This window comes from Mustela nivalis (genome assembly GCF_964662115.1).
Source record: "Mustela nivalis genome assembly, chromosome: 4".
NCBI lineage: Eukaryota > Metazoa > Chordata > Mammalia > Carnivora > Mustelidae > Mustela > Mustela nivalis.
Window position 1 is genome coordinate 118768230 of NC_139023.1, and position 18921 is coordinate 118787150.

Sequence of the window (18921 nt, forward strand, 5' to 3'; positions counted from 1 at the left end):
AATAACACTGAGACAAAGGAAAATAAGCACCAGAGGTTGTATCCTTCTGGGTCTGATCAGGAAAGAGAAACCACACAATAATATGAACAGAAATTTCATAGAAAAATAGAAAAAAAAATACAGTATTTTTTTTTTTGAAGATTTTATTTATTTGACAAAGAGAGACACAGTGAGAGAGGGAACACAAGCAGGGGCGGTGGGAGGGAGAAGCAGGCTTCCCGCTGAGCAGGGAGCCGGAGGATCGATGCCAAGACCCTGGGATCATGACCTGAGCAGAAGGCAGATGCTTAATGACTGAGCCACCCAGGCACCCCTCACAGGGGAATTAAAGACAACTCTAAGGGTACCCAGAGCTGAGAGAGGGTACCCAAGGAGGAACAAACATTGAAGAGGACTCCCTCCCCAAAAGTGGAGCTGGGAGGTCTCGGGCAAGGGCGTGCCGGCAGCCTGCTGGGTGGCAGGGAAGTTGGCTGGAACTGGTCTACAGTCCTAATAGAGCAGCAGGGAACCATCATCTGGGGTGCAGAGCGGGAGCTGGGCACTGCCACAGGCACAAGGCCTGGAGAGTGCAGTCAGTGTCTGCACTGAGAGGAGGAAGCCAAGGGCTGCAAAGCTGCCAAGAAGCCTGTGGGCACTGAGACTGAGCACCACTGGGTCTGGGCACACCCACCATGGGGGTGCTCACACGGACACGTGGACAGCGGGAGTGAGAAAGAGAAGCAACTGCCACCAGGAAGAGAGGACCGCACCCCCCATCCCTCCAGTACCCTCTACTGGCCAAGTTTAACACCCTGCTCCCCGTGAAGGAGAAACAGAGTCTACTTGAACAGAGCAGGTACTGAAGGGTGAATCTGGAAAAGGGAAGCAATAATGAAACTGGGGCACAGAGGAAAGGACCAAGGTCAGAGTGCACAAAAAGAGCAATACGTTTCTTGGGGGACCAGAGTTCTAAAAGAGGTGTTATTTCAGTGGAACCTGGACGAATGAGAAAGAAAGACTGGGGGTGAAGGGGAGGCTGGAAAGTGACAGAAAACTCATTCCGAGGGGCGCCTGGGTGGCTCAGTGGGTAAAGCCGCTGCCTTCGGCTCAGGTCATGATCTCAGGGTCCTGGGATCGAGTCTGCTCAGCAGGGAGCCTGCTTCCTCCTCTCTCTCTGCCTGCCTCTCCATCTACTTGTGATTTCTCTCTGTCAAATAAATAAAATCTTTAAAAAAAAAAAAAAAAGAAAGAAAACTAATTCCGAGTTAAGAGGACGGTTTTATTATTAACTCAGGGATGTTGGGCAAACCATTTCACTTTTTTAAGCCTACCCACCTTATAAGATACCCAGGAGGTTAAAATGCAACAGCACAGCGGACTGTTAATAATGCTTTGAAAAAAGTTTAAAACACTAGGGTGCCCTCAGGGCTCAGTTGGTTGAGAATCTGACTCCTGGTTTCGCCTCAGGTCATGAGCTCCAGGTTGTGGGATGGAGCCCTGGGTAGGCCTGACACTCAGCACAGAGTCCGCTTGAGATTCATTCTCTCTCTCCCCTCCTTGGGGGCAAGTGTGCGTTCTCTCTCTTTCTGTCTCTCAGAAATAAATGAGTAAAATCCTAAAAAAAATTAAAAAGTTTAAAGCACTACATGAAAACCACTTGTGGGGCACCTGGGTGGCTCAGCGGGTTAAAGCCTCGGTCTTCGGCTTAGGTCATGATCCCAGGGTCCTGGGATCGAGCCCGCATCGGGCTCTCTGCTCAGCAGGGAGCCTGCTTCCTCCCCTCTCTCTCTCTGCCTGCCTCTCTGCCTACTTGTGATTTCTCTCTGTGTCAAATAAATAAAATCTTTAAAAAAAAAAAAAAAAACACTTGTAATACCTTTACATTATTAACTAGAATGCAAGCTCTAGTATGGGCTCCTACCAGCTAACAACTTACTCTCATCCTAACTCCTTCCCTGCCACCCACTACCCCTAGCTTCTGGGAGACACTATGACATCAAGGCCCTATCTGTGTAAGTCACTGCTGAATGAATGAGCGGATCTTGGATTATCAGAAGAAAAGAAAAGACTATTCGTTTAAAATCAAACTAACCCAGGAGCTCCTGGGTGGCTCAGTTGTTAAGCATCTGCCTTCAGCTAAGGTCATGATTCTGGGGTCCTGGAACTGAGCCCCCCATTGGGCTCTCTGCTTGGCGGGAAGCCTGCTTCTCCCTTTCCCACTCCCCCTACTTGGGTTCCCTCTTCTGCTGTCTCTCTCTGTCAAATAAATAAATAAAATATTGAAAAAAAAAAAATAAAACTAACCCTAAGGAAATATTTCCTTAAAATAAAAAGGTAAGAAGTATTATTAAATATCCTCTCTACAACATAATTAGGCATACTTATCTTGATGGATACCCTAAACTATATATATATATATATTTTTTTTAAAGATTATTTATTTATTTATTTGAGAGAGAGAGAGAGAGAGTGAGAGAAAGCACATGAAAGGGGAGAAGGTCAGAGGGAGAAGCAGGCTCCCCGTGGAGCTGGGAGCCCAATGTGGGATTTGATCCGGGGACTTTGGGATTGTGACCTGAGCCGAAGGCAGTTGCTTAACCAACTGAACCACCCAGGTGTCCCCTAAACTATATTCTTAATGTAACATTTTAACAGGAAATATGAGATGAGGATTTTACTGAGACATGAATGAGACGTGTTACCTACCATTTAGGAATTACCCAAATGCTTAGTAATATAAATCCCACAGTAACAAACAAAAACCATTCTCATGCTCACTTAAGCAGCCCATATACTTTTTTAAAAAGTATATATATATATATATATCAATCATGAGCCCACAGTTTGCAGGAACATGTGATTAGGCAGGTCACACACTGCCACACGGCCAGACCCCCGTCAATGACCAGGTGTTCCAGAGCTGGGTCTCAAGACCACAGCAGGCCTACTTCCCAAACAGTGCCCAGGGGAGCCCAGACTTTAAAACCCTAAAGGTGCTTTAGGAACATCACAGAATACAAATTCTCTAGGCCCTGTACACTAAAATTCTCAAAGGCAGGTCAACAGAAAGGGAAACAAATTAGTATTTATTAAATACTGACTCGTTGCAGGCACACTGCTGGATTTTTTTAAAAAATACAGTATCTCTTGTCATTCTTTCTTTTTTTTTTTTTTTTAAGTAGGCTCCATGCCCAACATGGGGCTGGAACTCACAACCCTAAGATTAGGAGTCGTGTGCTCTCCTGACTGAGCCAGCCAGGCGCCTCACATCATTATTCTTATTTTACAGATGAAGGAAGTGGGGTTTGGAGACGTTAAGTAAACTGCCCAACATTACACAATCTAGTGGGGCTAGAATTCAAGCCCAGGTCTAACGGATTTTTTTTTTTTTTAAAGATTTTATTTATTTATTTGTCATAGAGAGAGAAGTGAGAGCAAGCACAGGCAGACAGAGTGGCAGGCAGAGGCAGAGGGAGAAGCAGGCTCCCTGCCAAGCAAGGAGCCCGATGTGGGACTCGATCCCAGGACGCTGGGATCGTGACCTGAGCCGAAGGCAGTCGCTTAACCAACTGAGCCACCCAGGCGTCCCCAGGTCTAACGGATTTTAAAGCAAACTTTCCCCCTAAATTTCAGCTGCCTCCAGGTGAAAATCAATGGCAGACTCTCAGTGGGCCCGGTAAGACCTGCACTCACCTGGGTCGCTACTGTAGGTTGAGGACATGGGGACAGAAAGGAAAAGTAACACTGACACTAAGATCTGTTCCAAATATCCTCCCCTCTCATTCCCCTCGTTGCCTATGCTCTCAAGTCTTTTGTTTTTGTTTCTTTTTTGCAAGCTAGCACATATTTTTCAACATAATTCTTAGACAAGATATAGTCTCAGCTCTCATTTATGAAATATTTTGTCGAATCAACACCTCCATTCTTAAGGACAGTTCCCTATCTCAGTCATCACACGCACACTGGAGGAAACTAAGTCTCACCGGATGTTGAAAAGATAATCTGAAATGAGAACTGCTACAACTTTTAACCGTTGAGATGTTGATTTATTACCAGGCCACCACCTGACATCTGTGCCATGCCCTACAGACCTCGAGGTGCCCTCCAAGACAGCACACACCATCTCACCGGGAGGACAACAGCAGCTTCACTAGAGGCAAGCGAGGGAGATCCAAACTTATCCTAGGCTGGGCACCACCTCTGTCCCTCAATTCATCTTTTTCCTGCCATTGGCTCATCAGTCACCCCAGGACCACACCTTCTTTCTTGTCCCTTCTCCACCGTCTACACCTCAATGTTAAGAAATCAGCTCTGGATGCATGTTTCTGTAACTAGCGAAGCCAGGTCGACACACTGTCCCAGGAGCAGCCTTTGATGTAATACTCCTTCATGGTGTCAGAAAAGCAACAGTCCGCTCCAGAAGATCTCTGGCCCAAGCTGCAGTTTCAAATCAGAGCTCAGAACGTGCTTCCCTGCCACAAGCTTTTGTCAAAACAACATGGACCAGGGGGTTAAGGGCACAGGGTCTGGTGATAAAAGGAAGGTAGCCTGAGTATCAACCACCAACCAGTCAGTGAGCGTCTCCTTGCCTTTTTTCATCTGTAAAATACACCCTCACAGGAAACCAAGATTGAAATGAAATCATGCCTATCAAATAAAGACATATTAGCACAAATTCTGGTCTCTGTGCTCCTCAAACCTTAGCCATTATTGGCATCTGAGCTCACAAAGGCAATGCTAAGAGAGGCCTCTCCCACAAACTCAGCATTCCCATATCAGATTATGGTCACCTCCAATACTCTTATCTCTGGTTGAATAAACCCGGCTGGAGGATTGCTTCTCTACACAGCGTCCAGGGACCTGCTTGCTCCCCTCCAGCTGTGACCTCTGTTCCTTTCTCAAGTCGTACCACTTGTTTGGAAGATACACTCAGAAGGCAATTACCAAACATCTGGAAAGTCAGTAAACACATTAGAAGTCCCGGATGCCCGGCGCCTTACAAGTTCCAATGGAGTTACAAAGGGCAGTCTCTGACCTTCAATTTAACATCTGGTTGGAGCTTAGACTAACTAACAAAGGAGCCAGGTGAAAACCCAGCAAGAGATAAGCTTGATGGGGAGTTGGGTACACAAGGGAGGGAGTTTACCAAAGGTGGACCTTCAACTCTGCAGGGCTGGATTTATTAATATTTATTTGGGCTTTGGTTCTATAAAATGCTAGATTATTAGTGTTCATAACAGCATCGCTTTCAACAGAAACACTGAACATGAAGTGTTCAAATACCATCATTTCGGTGAAAGGCTTCCATTGCATGCAAAGCCCTGCACTACACAAATAAAAAAGGAATAGAACTTTCACCTTTAAAAGTAAAATTGAAAACAACAGCCTTTGGACTTCTTTACAAAGTATTGAGGATTCACTTGAAAACTGGCCTCTTTCTGAGCCACACGGGACTCAGGGAGATTTTTCCTTGAGGTTGGGTGGGAAAAGGAGCAGAGGAAGTGTCTAAGCCCTTAACCACCTCGGAGGTACAGAGGTCAAGAAATCTGCCTTGGTCCCCTTAGGGCAACAGGCACATCTTCGAACCCAGTGCTCTCAGATCTCCATCTTGGAGGAGGACCCACGAGGCCATCCTGGACCAGGCACACTTATCCCGTATTTGAGAGTCACAGCCAACCCAGAGTAACCTCCACAGCCTCCTCACGACCTTATCAGAAATCTTCTTCAGTGTGAGCAGTCAGAATTCCAATGAGGAGCAACCCCACACTCGGCACTAGGAAACCCTGTTTTCTTTTAATTAAAAAAAAAAATGGGAAAGGTCACCCCTCAGCTTTGTTTACAAGTAATGAGTCCAGCAGTCCCCATTTATCACCCCTGGAGATTCTCTTACACTTTGATGTGAAAAGAGTCAAGGCCCATTGTGATTTCAACTACTCCAACAGCACTCCTTTCATTTGCAAACGAAGCCCCGGCCCCAGCAAGAACCAACTGTCAGAAAAAATTCATTGCCTTTCCTTCCAATGATTTATCAGAGATGGGGGAAGAGAAGCTGGCTTTAAGACGACTTTCTAGAAAGGATTCCCAGCACATCCCTAATGCATTCCCAACCTTTGCTGGTTCGTTCGGCCCCAAATGCCCCTTTCCCGAATTCCACTGCTCACAAAAGGCAATCTTCTCTCTTGAAACCATCTCCTTTGGAGGGACTTTCTCTCTCTCCTTTAAGCTTTCAGACAAAGGCCGAGTGACTTAGCTTAACCCATTTTTTAAAGGTGTTCTCTCCCTCAGGGCAATGCTCCGGAACGAGAGAAATACCTGGCTTGGCCAAAACAGACATTCGACCATCCCAATAACTGGGTCACGAGGCATCTGTTTTAAGCCATCTTTCTCATTCTCTGGCAGTAAATGGAATGGAGTATTAAGGAAGTTTAAAAGGGAAGAGGATTTAAAGATTTCTTAACATATCTAAGTATCCAACAGCGTAGTCAAAAATACACAGCATGACTAGTAAGGATTTGTCAAGTAAACCTTAAAAATTAGAATATAACCTACATTTAAAATGTATACAGCTCCTGCTGTCATTTGCAACATGGATGGACCTAGGGACCTAACGCTGAGCGAAGTCTGTCAGAGAAAGACAAATACTGTAGGATTTCACTCATGTGGAATTTAAGAAACAAAACAAATGAACAAAGAATAAAAGAGGCAAAGAAAACCCAGACTCTTTTTTTTTTTAAGATTTTAATTATTTGACAGAGAGACACAGCAAGAGAGGGAACACAAGCAGGGGCAGAGGGAGAGAAAGAGAAAACAGGCTTCCCACGGAGCAGGGAGCCCCAAGCAAAGCTGGATCCCAGGCACTGAGCCACCCAGGCACCTCAAAAACCTACTCTTAAACACAGAGAACAAACCTGTGTTTGCCAGAGGGGAGGTGAAGTGGGGGAGGGGTGAACTAGATAAAGGGGATGAAGAGTAGAGTTCTGTAATGAGCACTGAGTAATGTACAGAATTGTTGAGTCATTATATCGTACACCTCAAACTAGTAACACTGCATGTTAATTATATTTCAATTTTTTAAAAGTGCACAGATCACAAATGCATTTCACAGAAACATACTCTTGTAACCGGCACCCAGATCAAAACACAGAACAACACCAGCACTGTTGCACTATCCAACTATTTTTAGCAAAAAGACTTATCTTGACTCTAACTGAGCTTTACAGCTAACTTCCATTCTACAGGAAATACCCAGGACAGAACCACAGGGATTGTCAACCTCAGCAATGCTGACATTTGGAGCCAGATATTTCCTTGTACTGCGGGCCATCCTGTGCACTGCAGGATATTTAGCAGCACTCCTGTCCTGGAACCACTGGATTCTGACAACTAAAAATCTCTTCAGATGTTGTCAAATGTCCTCCCAACCCTGGGTAGGGGGAGAATTATTCCTGTTTGAGAACCACTGACACACAAGAACAAGTTAAAAACATTAAGAGTTAACAAACAGATAAATCCACAAAGTACGACATACAGTCAACTCAATTCTACAAGCAGTCTGTCCCCCCACCCCCTTCCCCACCATTCCAGACTTCAAGCTCTATTACAAAGCTGTCATCATCAAGACAGCATGGTACTGCCACAAAAACAGACACACAGATCAACGGAACAGAATAGAGAGCCCAGAAATATACCCTCAACTCTATGGTCAACTAGTCTTCGACAAAGCAGGAAAGAATGTCCAATGGAAAAAAGACAGTTTCTTCAACAAATGGTGTTGGGAAAATTGGACAGCCACATGCAGAAGAATGAAACTGGACCATTTCCTTACACCGCACACAAAAACAGACTCCAAATGGGTGAAAGACCTCAATGTGAGACAGGAATCCATCAAAACCCTTAAGGAGAACACAGGCAGCAACCTCTTCGACCTCAGCCACAGCAACATCTTCCTAGAAACATCGGCAAAGGCAAGGGAAGCAAGGGCAAAAATGAACTACTGGGATTTTATCAAGATCAAAAGCTTTGCACAGCAAAGAAAACAGTCAAACAAAACCCAAAGACAACCAAGAGAATAAGAGAAGATATTTGCAAACGACATATCAGATGTATCCAAAATCTATAAAGAACTTATCAAACTCAACACCCAAAGAACAAATAACCCAATCAAGAAATGGGCAGAAGACATGAACAGACATTTCTGCAAAGAAGACATCCAGAAAAAAAAAAAAAAAAAAAAAAAGAAGAAGACATCCAGATGGCCAAGAGGCACATGAAACAGTGCTCCATATCACTCGGCATCAGGGAAATACAAATCAAAACCACAATGAGATATCACCTCACACCAGTCAGAATGGCTGAAATTAACAAGTCAGGAAATGACAGATGCTGGCGAGGATGCGGAGAAAGGGGAGCCCTCCTATACTGTTGGTGGGAATGCAAGCTGGTGCAACCTCTCTGGAAAACAGCATGGAGGTTCCTCAAAAAGTTGAAAATAGAGCTACCCTATGACCCAGGAATTGCACTACTGGGTATTTACCCTAAAGATACAAACATACAAACGTAGTGATCCGAAGGGGCACGTGCACCCAAATGTTTATAGCAGCAATGTCCATGATAGCCAAACTATGGAAAGAACCTAGATGTCCATCAACAGATGAATGGATAAAGAAGATGTGTTATATATATACAATGGAATACTATACAACCATCAAAAGAAATGAAATCTTGCCATTTGCAACAATGTGGATGGAACTAGAGGGTATTATGCTTAGCAAAGTCAATCAGAGAAAGACAATTACCATAAGATCTCTCTGATACAAAGAATTTGAGAGACAGGGCAGGGGGTTATGAGGCATAGGGGAAAAAAAAATGAAACAGAATAGGATCAGGAGGGACACAAACCATAAGAGACTCTTAATCTCAGGAAACAAACTGAGGGTTGCTGGGGGTGGGACAATAGGGATGGGGGGTTGAGTTACGGACACTGGGGAAGGTATGTGCTCTGCTGAGTGCTGTGAAATGTCTAAGCCTGATGATTCACAGACCTGTACCCCTGGGGCAAATAATATATTATGTTAATAAAAATAATTTTTTTAAAAAAGATACTGTTTGTGACAAAAATAAAAGTAGATGATTATCCTCAGCAATCATTTTAGTGTTATGTGTTGATTACCCAAAGGGATCACAGCAATAAAATAGATTTTCTGGATTTAAAAAAACCAAAAACATAAACAAAAAGACAGATGCCTGAGATTTACTTTAAAACTACTTCAGCAGAGAAGAAAAATTAAAAAAAAGACAAAGGATAGATTTCTCAAGTGTAGCAAAATACTGAGAAATGTTAAATATGCGAAAAGGTTAACGTCTGAATAGGGATGCCTGGGTGGGTCAGCTCAGTCGTTAAATGTCTGCCTTCAGCTCATGATCCTAGGGTCCAGGGATGGAGCCCCACATCAGGCTCCCTGCTTGGCAGGAAGCCTGTTCTCCCTCTCCCACTCCCCCTGCTTTACTTCCTTCTCTTGTTGTCTCTCTTTATCAAATAAATAAATAAATTTTAAAAAGTAATGTCTGAATACTTCTATGAAAAAATGTCTTTAAATTTTTATTTGAAAAATCTCTTTTAAAGTGAAGGAGAGAAAGGAGAGAGTAGGCAAGAACTCTGATTAAGTCCATACTAAATTAGATTACCAAGGCCAAACAGAACCAGTATTATTTCTTTAGTGCTGCTTCAATGCACAAGATTTCTTTTCCTCCCTGCCTTTAAACTCTCTCTTCTTAACACGAAGTCCTCGATGACCTCATGCTTCTGGAAGCTTTAATAAGACAGGTTCTCCTTCTATCTATGAACATCTTACTTACATTAACATACATAATCCAGCATCTACAACTTTAGCAACAAAAATGGTGGCAGCGAGCATTGCGGTTTATAAAAAAGGCATCGTCTGATGAAGACATCCGAACTTGTTGGTCAAGAGGTGAAATGCAGCTGCACAGTCCCTCACATGTTAAAAGTTATTCTGTGTAGTAATTTAAGAATTTCACAACCCAAACAAACTACTTGCCCCCCAGCATTTCCCGTAGTCTGATTCACAAGTTCAGCTATTAACTTCTCCAGGCCTTTGCTTCTTCCTCTCCAGTACACAGAGGCCGATTACCATCTAATCTGACCACTTTACAGGGTTATCAGGAGCTACAGAAAACAAGACTCTGATTCCGAAATAATGTCCTCCAGGCTTCTAGAAACCACAGGAACCTGGAACAAAAATGCTCTTCTTCCTAGCCCTGTTCCACAGATTCTTAAAGAGGCTATTACAGCTCCCGGAAAAAAAGGATTATCATCATTGAAGCCCCCCAGAAAGAAGGAAAAGATTCTTCTGCAAATCAAGGTACCATAAACTTAGGATCCCTATAAAGATGGTGTAATCCAGGGCATCTGGGTGGCTCAGTGGGTTGAAGCCTCTGCCTTCCGCTCAGGTCATGGTCCGGGGGTCCCGGGGTCCTGGGATCAAGCCCCGCATCGTCAGGCTCTCTGCTTGGCAGGGAGCCTGCTTACCTTCCTCTCTCTGCCTGCCCCTCTGCCTACTTGTGATCTCTGTCAAATAAATAAATAAAATCTTAAAAAAAAAAATGGTGTAATCCTGAACAGTTTAAATGTCCACTTTATCTATCACCAGACCAAAGTGACACCTAAAATAGTTATGTCAACTACTTGGACTAGTATCCATTAGAAGGCAGTAAACAATATTAATCCATTCTCTTCCAGCTCTCAGCATTAGCACAGTTCAGGGCTGAAGGCAAAGAGAAAAACCACATGCAAATGAATCTGAAACTGACCCACCAGCACAGTGAACCGGAACCCAGAATAATCTAAAGAGGACTCTAGGGAGCCTAGGTGGCTCAGTTGGTGAAGTGTCTGCCTTCCGCTGGGGTCAAGATCCAGGAGTCCCAGAGTGGAGTTCTGCATTGGGCTCCCCTGCTCACTGCCCCACCACTCCTCAGGGTGTCTGCTCCTGGCTCCTCCTCTCCCTCCCCTCCCCTCCTTCGTGTTTACTTTCTCTCAAATAAAATCTTCAAAAATAAAAAAAATAAAGGTGACTCTAAACATGACTCTACCTTACAAGAAAGCAATCCCACTTCTATATCTATCCAAAAGAAATGAAAACACATGTGCAACATTATTCATAAGAGCCAAAAAGTGGCTAAAACCCAAATGTTCATCAATTGGTGAAGAGTAAATAAAACATTGGTACAGTCATACAACGGATTATTTGGCAAACAAAAAAGAATGAAATATTGACACATACTATACAACATGCATGAGTCTTGAAAACTTTATTCTAAGTCAAAGTAGCCAGTCTCACACACGCATACACACACAAACCCGTATTATACGATTGCATTTATAGGTAATGTTCAGAACAGGCAAAACGATTAAGTAGATTAATAGCTGCCTGGGGTTGGAGTAGGAAGCAGGCAGCTGCATCTACTGGGAGTGCAATTCTGAAAATGGACTGTAGAAATGGCTGCACAACTCAGCAAATTTACTAAAAATCATTAAATTGCATACTTAAGATGGCATGTCAATTATACCTCCATAAAGCGTTTGTTTCTTTGTTTTTGTTTCTTTAATATATAAAGACGATGCTACTTGTAGAAAAGAAAATACCATGCAGCAGTGTTTTCTTATACTCTGTGTGTGATTTAGGACAATCCCGCAGCCAGTATTAAATGTGAAATAGACCACAGTAAAACTTTTAACTGTATCCACATGCTCTGTAAATAAACACACTCTGTGTTTTGTTCTTAAAGGTCTGTTTCCTCTATGATTCTTCTTTGTACAAATGCTATTCCTGGAGTAGCTCAGAAACAAAACAATCTCTTCTATCCAAAGAGTAAAGCCTTTTCCCTCAGAATTAAGGAAGCTTCTGACTCCCTTGAAATCCACCATTCTACCATCATCGCCAAAGTGGTGGCATTAATAATTCACTGAGGATTTACATTGCAGGAGGTCCTATGATAAGCACTTTACACACATTCTTCTTCTTATCCCCATTTTTTTTCTTATCCCCATTTTAACGAGGCTTTAGAAGTTGAGCGATTTGCCCTAGTAACCAACGTGCCACAGATCTAAAAATAGCTATCCCACCGCAGGGTCCCACACTCCCACTTGCCCTATCACAGATGTGATACTAGCTCAACTGGATTTTACTGGAGGAAATTATGCAGTATTCGACAGTTTAGCCTCCCTCCCCCCAAATTTAACCGTCCCTTTGGGAGATAAGTATTTCTGAAAAAGATTTCCTCAGGTCTGGGATAATAAGCCTGAAGCCAAACTCTTCTAAACCCCTCAAACTGTGGGACTCATCTTCAATACTACTTCTGACAATGTCGCAAACTTAATGATTAGGAACCATTTTCTAAAATAAGGGGATGCAGTATGAGTTCTATAGAGGAAACATTACCACACTTGTAAATCAGGTCTTAAACGACTTGCTTGGCAAACACAGGAAACCTTCCTGGTTCCCCAGTTCACAATCCAGGTGTGGATTATTTACAATGCCCAGGCCAATCACTGTTCCAGGAAAACATTGCAAACAGCCATTAATCTCTCTAGTAAGCATCTGGAAGTTAGGCCCCTGATTTACTCACACAAAGAAAATCTGTCCATATAATAGGTGTTAATCGGCTTAACACCTTGTAGCTTCCTTCCTAATTGAGGACTCTTCTCAATCAGGAGAGTTAAACATTATTTCAGACTCTCCTGGGGAAGGAAAGCTTCCAACAGTACAGTACTATAATACAACTCAGCACTCACAAAATTCAATCTTTCAAATCTTCCCAAATACTGAAAACCATATCTCAGCAAATTTCCTAAAATATGTATAAAAAGTACCTGCTCTTAATGGCAGAAAACACTAAAAACGTGTCCCACAAATCTGGTGGTGGAGCCTGAAATAAAATTACTTTCATTCTTCTGTTCTATCTTCACGTTTTCCACCCATCACCAAGTAACGTTTTCCCAAAATACATCGCAGTTCTTCTCTCTGGCTTCGCTTACCTGGGCCCAGTTTCAGAAGAATGTAATTTAGTAGGCACTTTGTAAAAATTAACTTTAGTTTCAGGATTCCAAGAAGGAAATGAGACATTTCAATCAATAAGTAAGAGTAATAAGGGTAAGAAGGGAGACTGGTGAAATGGCAAGACGCCATGTTCTCTCAATAAGGAAAAAGAAAAGTAACTAAAAACTCCAGGAAAAATGAAAACACCATGCAAAGATAAAGCAGTTTAAAATGTGGCATGAATCTGAACAACTGACTCAGCTAAAGAACTGATCTGTCCTGACCAAAGTGAACCTTCTCTTTCCAGTGGTACCTGTGATAACTTTGAGGCCATATGAAATATAACCCTATATGAAATACTAAATGAAACCCTAAACCCTATTTTGCTTCCTGGTGAAAATAACTAAATAGGGCTATTGATTTTTCAAACTTCTATTATCAATTTAGAGGCAAAGCTCTTAAGGTACAATTATAAAATGAAATGTGCTGTCAAAGTGGACTATTTAAAACTAAAAGCAGAGCTAAGAGTTGGAGGGTGGAAGAGGAAGGAAGAAAGAGTAAGGATAATTATATTATCATACGAGCCTGTGGAAAGTACAAAAGAAAGAAACAAAAATATTTACTACAGACTATATAAAATTGGGGCGCCTGGGTGGCTCAGTGGTTAAGCCGCTGCCTTCGGCTCGGGTCATGATCCCAGGGTCCTGGGATCGAGCCCGCATCGGGCTCTCTGCTCAGCAGGGAGCCTGCTTCCTCCTCTCTCTCTCTGCCTGCCTCTCTGCCTACTTGTGATCTCTGTCTGTCAAATAAATAAATAAAATCTTTAAAAAAAAAAAAAATATATATATATACCTAACATAATAGTTTATTATAAAATACACTAAGATGGGGCACCTGGGTGGCTCAGTGGGTTAAAACCTCTGCCTTCTGCTCAGGTCATGATCCCAGGGTCCTGGGATGGAGGGCCTCCCCGCCCCCACAACTGTGCTCTCTGCTCAGCAGGGAGTCTGCTTCCTCTCTCTACTTGTGATCTCTGTCTATCAAATAAATAAATAAAACCTTTGAAAAAATAAAATACACTGAGATATTTAAAAGTTAAAGATACTTAAATTTATGAAATAGGATAAAAATAACAAACATCACAACTGAACAGAAAACATAAAAAGTATATGATATGATTAAATTTAAATAAAATTTGAAAGCAAACAAAACAAATTCAAGCTGTTAAAGTCAGAATAGTGGCAGCCTTTGAGGGAGTTAGTAGCTGTGAGGGGACAAGAGGAGGCTTCTGGAAAGCTGGTATTGTCACTTGATGGGCTACACAAGTGTGTTCACTTTGTGAAAACGCACTGAACTGTACTAATAATGTCTGCCCTATTCAGTCTGTTATACACCAATAACAATTTTTAGAAAGAACAAAAAGAAAGGGGAGGAAAAGGAAGGTGGGGGTAAATATAAGTGAGGTGAGATTCACTAGTGTCTAACATTGATAAATCTGTAAATCAGAGAATAAGCCTATTATTTATCAGGACTAAAACAAATATTATCTTTACACATGACATTAATATTCTGCCCACGCTTATAACTTGTGATAGCCCTGAGCAAAGTAAGGGCTCACACTCAGACTTTTATTTAGTTTGAACAATTAGAGTTGCATACTCAATACACATCTGTTTCCTTTCAACTAAAAGCTAGCCCTGGACCGGTTCCTCATGAATTTGATGGTTTCTTTTTCTCTGGACTACTGAAAAATTAACCTGTCATGATTAAACATTTAAACAGCGAGCTACTGATATATATTCAAAATTGAGCTCTACTGAGGACTTCCCCTAACTTTATCACTTGTACTGGATATTAAAACTAAAAGGAGCACATCAGGGAGGCCATGAGTTGAAAAAATAAAACTGGTTCTATAACTGCCAGAATGTTACTATAAATGCCATTTACCCTTCCTAATAATTATTAACAATAGCAAACATATGTAAAGTAATACAAAATACTTTTTTATTTATTTGTTTTTCTTAAAGACTTCATTTATTTGACAGAGAGACACACAGCGAAAGAGGGAACACAAGCAGGGGAGGAGGGGGAGGGAGAAGCAGGCTTTCCACCAAGCAGGGAGCCCAATGCGGGACTCCATCCCAGGACCCTGGGATCATGACCTGAACCGAAGGCAGATGCTTAACGACTGAACAACCCAGGCACCCCAAAATACTTTTTAATCTTGCCACTGATAATAGCTTATTATACTTGATTATGTTACCAGAAATTATATAGGATGTAAATTATATAGAAAGTTACATAGAAATTTTTTAAAAATCATATGCCTACAAAAATCTTACAGTTGAAATTTAAAATTTCTTCATCCTCTTAAAAATTCACCATTCTGATACTTAGATTCCTTGGCAGGAAGACCCAATTTTAATATGCTATAGACTTCAAGTCTTCCTAATTGATGAAATTCAAAGGAACCCGAGTCAAAATGCCAACATTTTTCTAGAAAAGGCCTAATGATAAAAAAAATTAAAAATTAATTTAAAAAATCAAATAAATAAATAAATTGAAAAGGACTAATGACTTCAGAGGAAACATGGAAATGTAATCAGATGTGAATATAAAAATTCTAAAAATGAAAAGTACTGAAAAAAAGTACCTGAATATTAAGATCTATGGAAATACAGTGAAATAGTAGGGCATCATTGCCAGAAGAAACAACCAATGGAACAAAAGAGTCCAACAGAAGACTCAAGAATATGGGGCGCCTGGGTGGCTCAGTCGTTAAGCATCTGCTTTTGGCTCAGGTCATGATCCCAGGGTCCTGAGATCGAGCTTGACATCTGGCTCCCTGCTTGGCAGGAAGCCTGCTTCTCCCTCCCCGACTCCCTCTGCTACTGTTCCCTCTCTTGCTGTGTCTCTCTCTGTCAAGTAAATAAATAAAATCTTAAAAAAAAAAAAAAAAGACTCAAGAACATGATGGAATTAAGATGCACCACTCAAATTAGTGAAGATAGGTGATTTAATGAATTATATTGAAACAACTGGCTAGACTTTTGCTTTTAAAAAAAAAAAAATGACTCCTGGGGCACCTGGGTGGCTTAGTTGGCTAAGCATCAGACTTGATTTCAAGCTCAGATCATGTCAGGATCCTGAGATTAAGCCCTGTATTGGGCTCCCCTCTCAACAAGGAATCTGCTTGAGACTCCCTCTCTCCCTCTGCTTCTGCCCCTCCCCCAGCTCACGTGTTCATGCGTGCTCTTTCTCAAATAAATACATCTTTTAAAACATTAAATAAGGGGTGTGTGGGTGGCTCAGTGGGTTAAAGCCTCTGCCTTCAGCTCAGGTCATGATCCCATGGTCCTGGGATCAAGCCCCATACCAGGCTCTCTGAAGCAGGGAGCCTGATTCCCTCTCCCTCTGCCTGCCTCTGTGCCTACCTGTGATCTCTCTGTCAAATAAATAAATAATCTTTAAGAAAATAAAATACATTTGGGGCGCCTGGATGGGTTGAGCCGCTGCCTTCGGCTCAGGTCATGATCTCAGGGTCCTGGGATCGAGTCCCGCATCGGGCTGTCTGCTCAGCAGGGAGCCTGCTTCCCTCTCTCTCTCTCTGCCTGCTTCTCCATCTACTTGTGATTTCTCTCTGTCAAATAAATAAATAAAATCTTTAAAAAATAAAATAAAATACAATAAAACAAAACATTAAATAAATTGGGCACCTGGGTGGCTCAGTGGGTTAAGCTTCTGCCTTCAGCTCAGGTCCTGATCTCAGGGTCCTGGGATCAAGCTCAGCATCTGGCTCTGCTCAGCAGGGAGCCTGTTTCCCCTGTTTCCCCCTCTCTCTCTGCCTGTGTCTCTGCCTACTTGTTACCTCTGTGTATCAAATAAATAAATAAAATATTTTTTAAAAATAGTATGAAATAAAAATAAAAATTAAAAATGAGTCCCTAACATCCCTTGAACCTCTCATTTTTCTACTAATACAGAAATTTATAGCACACACTGGACATTAAAATTAATTACAGACAGATCAAAATATTAAAAAGTCTAAGATCTGGGGCACTTTGGCTGTCTCAGTCAGTACAGCATGTGACTCCTGATCTCAGGGTGTAAGTTCAAGCCCCACATGAAAGAGTGAACTTTAAAAATTAATTCATTAAAAATTTTTAAAATGTAGGGGTGCCTGGGCCACTCAGTGGGTTAAAGCCTCTGCCTTCAGCTCAGGTCATGATCCCAGGGTCCTGGGATTGAGCCCTGAATCCGCCCCCCCATGGGGCTCTCTGCTCAGCAGGGAGCCTGCTTCTTCCTCTCTCTGCCTCCTCTCTCTCTGCCTGCCTCTCTGCCTACTTGTGATCACCGTCTGTCAAATAAAAAAATAAATAATCTAAAAAAAATTTTTTTGTTAAAGTAAAAGTCTATGATCTCACATGGGTCACAAATGAAGGGAGCCAAGCAGTAAAGTAAATGGTGAGCCCAATAGTGTGGAAACTGTAGCGAACTAGAAAGCATCTGTGCTCGTCTGACCCCCCCCCCTTTTTTTTTTTAAAAACATCAAGTCTTTCTGACAAATACCTGACAAAGAGATGTCTGCAGGAGGGAGCAGGTGGGAATTCTGGAGTTCTGGCTGACCCACAGGCTGAGAGGCTGCACTCGGTGGGCACACCTGAAGCCCACTGGTGACATACCACTTGGTAAGCTCTGAACTGGAAGTCTCTAAGCTCTGGCCTTGAGGAAGAGAGCAGCAGCCCTTCAATGGTATCCGAGCACTGCCATGCAGCAGTGGGAGCCCAGTGTTGTTAAATCTTGTATTTCTGAAGAGAAGATGGAAGTCTAGATGGTTATGTAAAAAACATGGGCAGATCTTTTTTTTTTTGGAACACTGTGAGGGGCCAAACAAAACCCATCTGGTGACCAGATCTGTCCCAGAGGCCACCGGCTCACAAGTTCTGATTTAAATGCAAAAAATGAAGGCATTCAAGTGCCAGCAGAGATCACATGATGTTATTTGCACAATCTCGGAGCTGGAAAGACCTTTCTCAGCACAATCAAAACCAGAACCCATAAAGGACAAGACATTTAACTGCATAAAAATGTAAAACTTATGTGTAGCCGAACATCACGAACAAGCCTGAAGACAGCTGACAACAGAGTCCCAGAGCTCCAGCAGAACGGGGGCTGCTGCAGCCTGGGTCACATGCCTTCCTCTGCGGGGGAGGACAGTGCCCCACGTCTAACAACAGTACCCCCGGGGCCACCTGGAATAGAGGAAGAGCTTCCTAAATGAGCCAGAAAGGGAAGTAGGAAAGCATCCACGCAGGACCTTCCAGAATTACAGGCACCATCAACTGTTACTGAAGAAATATTAATTGAGTAAGCTTGAGTCGACATGTCTCATACATTAATATGTTTCTGAATATCTAACAGTAAAAATGAAAATTGATCAGTGACATTAAGAATTCCCTCTGGATAGCAAATGAGTTATTCTTAACAACCGCTTCAGAATGTTAATAGGCTCCCCTCGGCCAACCCTGATCATGTAGATCGAAGAAGGAAGTTAACTGTATATGCACCCTCAGAGGGAGAGATGTGAAAGTAGTACAACGAAACTGACAGCATTCCCTCCTCCAAAGCTCTCAGGAGAAGGTGGATTTCATGAACAGGTGGCTCATTTCTCCAAAGCTGTGTAATTCCGACCAAGATCTTAAACACAGAATCTGATCTACTATAACAGCCATATGTTAAAGACATGAGTTAGGAGGCTCAGAAAGTACTAGACTGAAAGAAAATATGGAGCCAGTCTAACAGGTTTGGCTTCATGCAGAGAAAACGAAAATTTTACCATATTTTCTTGCACCGTAAAAATGAAAAGGATCAAGCTTATGCTTTCAAA

General features: G+C 42.3%; 1 protein-coding gene and 2 long non-coding RNA genes across 6 annotated transcripts in view; 2 read left to right on the forward strand and 1 right to left on the reverse strand.

Moving 5' to 3' along the window:
- AFF1 (ALF transcription elongation factor 1) overlaps positions 1-18921 on the reverse strand; it is a 250846-nt gene that overhangs the window by 170822 nt on the left and 61103 nt on the right. The window lies entirely within an intron of this gene.
- On the forward strand, positions 419-6849 carry LOC309862626. The gene is made up of 2 exons (XR_014310615.1): positions 419-835; positions 4036-6849. It is a non-coding gene; the product is annotated as an uncharacterized lncRNA (long non-coding RNA).
- LOC309862983 lies at positions 10107-11065 on the forward strand. Its single transcript, XR_014310833.1, has 2 exons — positions 10107-10361; positions 10739-11065. It is a non-coding gene; the product is annotated as an uncharacterized lncRNA (long non-coding RNA).